We start from the raw sequence: 9,263 nt of genomic DNA, 5'->3' as shown, positions 1-9,263 counted from the left end.
CCTTCAAGTTATCAAATTACCACATAAATCACAATGTTCCTCCACGCAGGCAACAATCACAAATCTTAACTCATCTCTTCTATAACAATCCTTCAACAGCTACACGTCACAGTGTTTTTGGCAGTGCACATAGACAAGAGTAGCACTCTTCCATTTTTTAACCATGAATCATTGTATCGGTTGAGTTGTTGAATAGAAAATTGCAGTTTCAAGACACAAAACAGAATGAAATCAACGTGATACAATATTTGGAGATGATGAAACTACAATGTTTTCTTACCATAACTCAGTTGTCAAACCAACAGTGAGGACAACCATCTTTGTCTGCTATCCACGAATGCAGGCTGTCTCATCACCATTATTCAAGGAAACCCGTGCCGTCTGGAATAACCCGTTGGTGGTCCATAAGGGGGTAGGCTTTCATTCCTGCCAGATGCCTCTAGGTCTTGGATTGTTAACCTATTTCCTTACGTCTAAAAAAGAAAAACTCTTACTCAACCACAAACATTTTTAGAACATATTCCAGGCCCAACCTATTTTTAAATTATTAACTTACTTAATTTTAAATTTTACTCAATTTTAATTTAAAATTTTAAAATTAATATTGGATATATAACATGCAATCACCCCATTTCAAACAAACCTTACAATTCCATTCCACATATTATAATTATTTTTTCAAAGAAACTAGGATTTGGTTGCCTTAAAATAAATTTGTTGAAACATCAGGGTCCAAATTTTATGAACAAACAAAACTCCCCTGGACAAAAATAGAACTCAAAGTTCAGTGAAAATTCCAACTTACTTGAAAACAAACATTAAACCAAAAAACCACTTTGTCATTCACACATTTTAAGACTATTCGTAAATTAATACGTGTCATTTTGATATCTTTATTTTCGTAAATATAACTATAATTGGAATGTGCTCTTCTTTTATATTTTTGGTTTTTTTGGGAGTCAATATCACAATTTTTTTTAATAGTAAACTTATAGAATCTAAAGATAACGAGAGCAACACTGCATCATTATGAATTGGAAATAACGCGTAGAATTTGCAATCAGGATAGCAACTCTGCAACATTACGATTGGAAACAAGGCCTAGAATTTTAGTTTGCACCGTGTTTACAAGGATGATAAAAAACAACAAGAAAAGACCAAAGACCATGCGGTAGAGGAAATTCCATAAAGCTTAAATAAAATATGTTAGTAATAGTTTTTAAAGGTGTAAAGATATATTGAAGGAATAAAAAATTTGGAAAGATTATGTAGCCACAAACAGAGCCCACTCATGAGGTTTGCATAAATTTTACTTACCATCAAATATGTTTTAAAAATCATCATTTACCATCCAAAATGTTTAAAAGTTTAGGACTTGACATGATCAACATTTCGAAACTTTGATTCAATTCAAAGACTCTCAAAATCCCTGCCAAAAGGGTTGAGAATCCAAGACCTGAAAATTTGAAGGTCTAGTCATACATGATTATGGTAAAGTGAAGTGATTGTTCATCAAGTCATATCCAATTAATTACAAAATCCGTCCTCAGCATGCATAATAGAAAAAGTCATATCCAATGCCATAATGAGGAGAAAAATAGGACTTTACAGAGGAAGCTAAAGAAGACGCTACAAAGGAAGTTCAAATGGACGCTAAAAACAATGGCATAACGAGGAACAAAATAAGGTGTTACACAGGGAGCGATACATAAAGCTATATCAGGGGATAAGGAAGAGGTTAAATTGGGTGTAATAGTTGGCGACAAATTTCGCCAATTTTAGCACCCACTATCTGTGGTTGGAAGAAAAATGTCAAAATTAGCTAAGTAACGCAATTTTTTTCCAAAAAGGTGGAGAAAAATACACTAAAACAAGTGGTGGAAGCACAAAGGGAGCTAAAGAGGAAGCTAATCACACAGATTTGTTGTGGAGGAGGTTGAAATCTACCTTAACATTACAAACCTTGCTACCCCTCGAATTTCTTGCCTAATACCTCATTCCTTAAAATAACTGATGGTATTATCTTTATAATTTATGATGGACCAATGTTCTTCCAACCAATCCATACCAATAAAATGTTGTATGAGCCTAACAGTAGAACATTCAAATTTATTGTTGTTGATTGCCCTGCCAGTTCAACCAAGCACTTCACAACCCTCATTGTTACTCTTCTTTTTGCTCCGGTGGCTGTCACATATCTATTATTGTCATTATATAAATCATGGTAAAAACTAAAAAATAAATTGATTGCATATTCATCGATTTCATAAATGTATGGCAATGATTAGATATAAAGCACACCTATCACATATGAATTAAATAACTTAGTACAGGCCTTTCAAAGAGTATATATGCTCGTTGTACAACTTAATGTTTCAGATGCACTTTATTATATTTCGATATTTCATTAGTTACATGTCTAAATAATTTCAAAGGTTAGTACAACCCATTCGCTAATTCACTTAACCTGGACCTCCCTTAGAGTTGGCGGGGTCAGAGATTCTGGGTTCTTCTGTCTGCCCTCCAGTTGTTAAGCAACATCTCAAGATTGACTCCTCATCTACAGTCCTCCGTGACTCAGTTTCATCGAATGGCGATGATTGTTGCCATATCTCCTTTGATGCTTGTTTCGCTGTGTGGTTTGGCATTACCATTCGGCAGAGTCTTTTCAGGTCCGGTCCATGGTTTTTCCTTAAGGTTTTACACAGGTTAATCTTGCCTCTGTGTGATGTCAACAAGTTTCTTTCTATTCTTATTCTTGCTCCGCCATGACTGTGTATTGGACTGTCAGTTTTGCAGAGCTCACTCTGACGCTTACCACTCAACTAGAGTCTCCTTGTTGCAGCAAACCGGCCAGGTATTCATTTTACCTTGCCCTTGACATATTGATGTATTCTCTGTGCATTTACTTAATTAATTGTTTTCTTTTGAACTGCTAGGTTCCACTGGAGGGTTGTGTACTGCATGAGCACACTTGTATGGAGTTGGTTCCTACCTCTTCGTTCAAATATGATGGTTGCAGGCATATGGCTTCGTCCTTCCACTGGGTAATGTGAAAGAAATGCATCTCGTGAGGTCTTTGGTTAAAGGGTTTCAAGGTCCTAGAGGGTTTATCATACCGCTCTTTATTTTTCAGTTGAGCTGTTATGAGACCTACATTTTTGCTGAGGCACATAAGTTTGGCTCTATATATAAATTCCTATATTTGTATATTCTTTGGGAAGATCGCAGTGGTGCCATTTCCAGTTTTTTAGGAATTTTGGCGTACTATTTGAATTTGGGTTTACAACTTCCGTTATATGTTTTAGCTTATGTTTGGTATTCGGTCCTTATACATATATGTATGTGGATTACATATCGGTATGGAACGGATTTCTGTTTACACAGTTTTGCGCTTATGCAAAGGATTGATGTTCATCCGAGCCCAAACTTGCATTCCTCTTCTGTTATTAAAGAATTGATGTTTACCCATATTCCATTTTGTGTTCTTGAATTTATTATACAGGGTTTGTACCCATTGTTCCAATGTTGCATACGTTGTTCAGGGTTTTACCCATGTTCCAAATATAAACAGTTCCTTTTAACTTACTATGGTTCTTTCTTTGAATGATTCCTTTTTATGTTCTACCTCGAATAACATATGCTTGTTGGGTTAAATTATGGGGTTCGAGTTTTCGTCACTTTTCAAATAGCATTTACTGTTAAATAGAAATTGTTTATCTTACCCTTGCTTTGATTCCAGTTTTCCCTAACTCTTAGGGCAGAATCTTTACAGTTCCATTTCAGATTCATTAGACAGGTGTGATTTAGCCTCAGAGTTTTAATTAAAAGTTTATTACTATCATTTATTCCTAGCTAGCGAGGTATTAAATATCTATATAAGCTTTTCGGTATCTGGTGGATTTGTAAGCATTGTTCAATCATTTCCAGATTAGTGACCCACTTCAAATAGTTTCTATTCAGTTCGGATAAATTCTGAGAGTTCTTTACTTTTTGGTTACTTCTTTCCTAAGTTTTATGTATTATGTAGCCTTAGGAAGTAGATTCTTTTACAGAAAGACTGTTATTCTGTTTACAGTTCCTAACTGTGTTTCTTGGCATTCCCTTAACTGGTTATTTCATGTTATATAAATAACATGCTGAATGTATACTCCCACTGATATTATTTAGGATTGAATAAATTTAACACCTTTAGTCCTTTTGACAAAATTGATGTCTTTAATTTCGACATTATATTTAACTTTAAGAAGAAGTAAATACTTATCTATTTTTGTAACAATTACTGTCGACTGCTTAGTCCCAATTGAGTGTAATTTATCGAATTTCCTCCCAACCTTGAGACCAGCTTCCAAGCCTGAGTCCCCCCCTAAGCTGTTACTCACATGCAAAGTTTCACTTTAAGACTAACAGTCTTATCATGTCACAACCACCTGGTCTTAACCAGACTTAGCTTGATGAACCCGTCTGACTTATCAACACGGTAACCTTTGTTTCATCTCTCCTTCTTGAGCTCAGGTACCAATACGCTCTTGATCTCTTCCTTGAGAATAAATATTGAGGAAGTAGTTAGGGATAAATAACCACCTATCCTAACTACCTGACATGTGAGAATCACATTATTAACATCATCCAAACATTCGCTTCATGCATAGCTTTTCAAAATAATAAATATATAAAAACTTATAATAATAATATTCAGTTTGTTTAACTATAGTAATTAAATATTTACAATTACTGGGGACATCACATATTTCCACCCTAAGATTAAACGTCGTTCTGATGTTTCGCTACTGCAAATAGATTTGGAAAAGTCTCCTTCATAACCTGTTCATCCTCGCAAATGGCCTCCTCTTGGCCAAAGTGCTTCCATTGCACTTTAACTTGAGTGATAACTCGTTTCCAAAACATTACTTCTCTCTGATCAAGTATACCCAGGGGTTCAACCAAGAACTTGCCTTCCAGTTCGACCTACAAAAAAAAATTAAAAATTAGTCAACTCCTTTCCTTAGCAGCTTGCCTTGGCAATTATTTATAATACACTATGTCCCTTATGAATAATCTGATTTACCTGTATATTCTTATTGATTATATGGTTGGGATCATATCTCTCTCTCTCTTTATATATATATGTGTGTGTGTTTTAACACAGAAACATGAAAAACATTATGCACATGCATGTGGTTGGGCAAAACAAGCTGATAAGCCACAAGTCCAATTCGGGCGAGGATTTGGAAAGGACCACAAAATCGGGGTGTTAATTTAGCACACCCACCCCAATGCAGAGTACTCTTCTTGGCTCGTACACGAATGTAAACATGATCTCCGACTTGAAACTCCCGAAAACTCCTCTTCCGATTAGCAAAATTTTTCTGTCGATCCTGAGCAATCTTTAAATTTGAGTGCTTTTTTTTAACCATGTCTTCCATTTCTTTTAGCATGTCAGGACCCAACATTAATTTATCCTCTCGGCCACCCAAACTCAAGGGTTTCATGCACCTGCATTCGTATAATACTTCAAATAGACTCATTTGCAAGGATGTATGGTAACCATTGTTGCAAGCAAATTCCACCAAATGTATATAATCCTCCCATTTAGAAGACTTTTGCCTTACATAAGTCTGCAACATATCTTCCACTACTTGATTCACCCGTTCGGTCTGCCCATACATCTAAGGGTGATAGGTAGTGTTAAAATGCAATTGTGTGCCTAAACCTTCAAATAAATCCTTCCAAAAAGCTGATGTAAATTTTACATCACGATCAGAAATTATAACCTTTGGTATTCCGTGTAGTTTAAAAATATTTTGCATGAATATGTTAGCAATTTGAACAACCTTATAAGTAGACTGTACTGGTATGAAGTGAGCAGACTTGCTCAAATTGTCTACTACCACCATTATTGAGTCATTCTACCTTTTAAACTTAGGTAGTCATGTAATAAAATCAATGGAAATATTTTCCCATTTCCATTTCGGAATAGGAAATGGGTGGAGTAGTCCAGCTGGGTGCTGGTGTTCTGCTTTCACTTGTTGACACTCCAAACAACGAGCCAATTATTCAACCATCTCCTTTTTCATATCGGGCCAGAAATATTCCTTTCTAAGCACAGTAATTAATTTTTGATATCCGGGATGACCTGCACATGGAGTTTTATGATATTCATCTAAAATTATTTATTTAATATTTTTCTGATTTGGTACATACATTCTCCCTTTGTATATCAACATATCTTCTTGATTTACCTCATATCCCAGTTGCGGTTTGTTGCTGTTCGGATTTTTAGCTTGCTACCATAAAAATTTATATTCAGGATTTTGTATTGCTGCTCCTTTAATCTACTCTTTAAAAGTGGTATGTACTTCACTAAAAGAGACTTCATAAATATAGTTTACTTTTCGACTTAAAGCATCAGCGACTCGATTTTATTTTCCCTTTAAGTGCTTGATGTCAAAGTCAAATTCACTCAAGAAATCGATCCAGCGGGTTTGCCTAGCATTTATGGTAGGCTGCTTGAAATAGTTAGTTAAACTATGATGATATCTCATTAATAGAAACTTCTTACCTAATAGGTAATTTCGCCACATTTTTAATGCGTGGATTACTGCTGTCAGCTCCAAATCATATGTTGAATAATTTTGTTCATGCTCTTTAAGTTTCTGCGACTCATAAGCAATAACTCTGCCCTCTTGCATTAGCACGCCACCAACACCTTCCTTGCTGGCATTTGTACAAACAATGTATTCTTTATTTGGATCTGCAATACTTAAAATAGGTGCAATAGTAAGCAAGTGCTTCAAATTGTCAAAACTTTTTTGACAATCCGTGGTCCAAGTGAAAGTTCTCCCTTTCTTTTGCAGAGAGGTAATGGGGTATGCCACCCTGGAGAACCCTTCAACAAATCTCCTATAGTATCTGGCCAGACCCATGAATGATCTTATATCAACCACATTCTTTGGTACTGGCCATTCCATTATGGTTTTTATTTTCTCCGGATCCACAGCAATCCCATCCTTGGTAATGATATGTCCTAAGTACTAAATTTGTTCTTTAAAGAAATCACATTTGTTGTACTTGGCGTACAACTGATACTCCCTTAAGGTTTGTAGGACAATTCATAGGTGCTCCTTATGTTCTTCTATATTCCGAGAATAAATCAATATATAATCAATAAAGATCAGTACAAACTTATCCAAATATTGATGAAACATGTTGTTCATTAAAAACATAAAGGTCGCGGGAGCATTAGTTAGCCTGAATGGTAACATAATGAACTCGTAATGCCCATAGCGAGTTCTAAAGGTTGTTTTGTCGATACCTTCTTCCTTTATTCTAATTTGATGGTACCTTGAGTGAAGATCAATATTAAAAAATATTGTTGCTCCCTTTACTTGATAAAACAACTCATTAATACGAGGCAAAGGGTATTTATTCTTAACTGTCAACTTGTTTAGTTATCAGTTATCCATGCACATACGTAAGGTTCCGTCTTTCTTCTTGACGAAGAGTACAGGAGCTCTCCAAGGTGAGACACTTGGTCGAATATACTTTTTATTGAGCAATTCCTGTAATTACATTTTCAATTTGGTCAATTCTGGTACGATCATACGATAAGGGGCTCGGGATACGAGGGCAGCTCCAGGGATCAGTTCAATAGTAAAGTCTATATTCCTCTTGGGAGGCAACCACGGAATCTCCTCGCGAAATACGTCTAGAAAATTTTGTACTATAGGTATATTTTCTAAAGTACCATATTTTTCTGTTGAATTAATATACCCCACCTGTATTGCATAAATATGGCATCCTTTTCGAATACATTTTGCTAAATGAGAAGTTGTTACTGGTATTATTTTCAGTGGTCTTTGTATTCCTTGAATTTCTTGTCTCATACCCTCTCCATCCATGTAATTAATATTTTTGTACAATTAATGAGGGGTGAACGATTTTCCAGCCATTCGATTCTGATTAGGACATCATATGATCCTAAAGGTAAGACATTCAGATCTGCCATGATAGGCTAACTTGCTAGCTTTAGAGGGCAATTGCTGACTTTAGCCAATGCCCTTCTCTTTGCTCCTATGGCGAGTTGTACTAGCCAAGGGGTTTTAAATTTAACAAATTGTAAATGACATTGCTCAACCACTTTTGGACTTATATAACTCAAAGTAGCTCCCAGATCAATCAAAATAGATATAGTTTGGTCGAAGATCTTACCTTTGAATTCCACCATTGTTGGTTGGTATTCCGCCTGATGATCTTCGAGGGAAGCGTTGATTTTAGGAATACTCCTCGCCACTTCTCCCACAGTTGATGCTTCTTGAATTTGTGCCACTTGATCAGTTCCCTTGTGGTACGGACAATTTTTAACATAATGTGGTCCTCCACATCCCCAGCACTCTACTGGGGGTCTAGCCGTTGTTTCTACTTCAGTTCTTCCAAACTATTCATTCTTCTTGGTCTCACTTGGAAACTTGAATCTGAGTTGATTTTTGTTCATATTTCTGATTAGTTGACCTTTATGGGGTCCTTTGTTGACAACAAACTTATTTCCTTTTCTTCAAGAGGCAAACTTAATTCCCTTTTTATCATACCATCTCTTTCCTTCATCACTCTTAGGTCTATTTTGTTGATAGCATATATGGGCCTTTAGTATAACTTCATCCATGGTCTTCGGATTTTCAAATTCAAGACGCTCCTTCATGAATAGTGGCAAACTGCTGATAAATCTCTGCACCTTTGCTTTCTCTTCTCGTATGTATGGAGGTAAATTTAATGAATCCATAATGTCGTTCAATTATGTGAAGGAAAATGTGAAAGTTCAAGTTATAATATGCTCAATTTGCTCCCCATAAACCATCTTGACTAGACTAAAGTACCTAGGTTTTAAATTAAAGCCAAATGATTGCATGTATGTTGATTGGCTATGCTTATTCAATGAAATTGAAGCTAGAATCTCTATCTATTACTAATTGATGGTTGTCTAAAAAAGGAAAACTAGTGTTGGTAATGACATTTTAGAAAGTATTCTTATGTACTACACCCATCTCCAAAAGTACTCTAACTAAAATAAGAAAAAGGTGCTTTAGTTTATTATTTATTGGAAATGGTGAAACAAAGAAACTCCATTAATCAAATGAACAAAAGTGCACAATCTAAACGAAGCACAAAGATGGAGTTTGAAATATATATATATTTTTAATATAGTCCTCGTCCAAAAAATATTTGGAAATTAATCTAAAATATTGATGCAACCTAAGCCGCACATA

Source organism: Pinus tabuliformis, chromosome 2_2 (assembly GCF_031772625.1).
Source record: "Pinus tabuliformis cultivar Carrire ecotype Pingquan chromosome 2_2, CPIR1, whole genome shotgun sequence".
In the NCBI taxonomy this organism is placed as follows: Eukaryota; Viridiplantae; Streptophyta; class Pinopsida; order Pinales; family Pinaceae; genus Pinus; species Pinus tabuliformis.
This window is presented reverse-complemented; position numbering follows the sequence as displayed.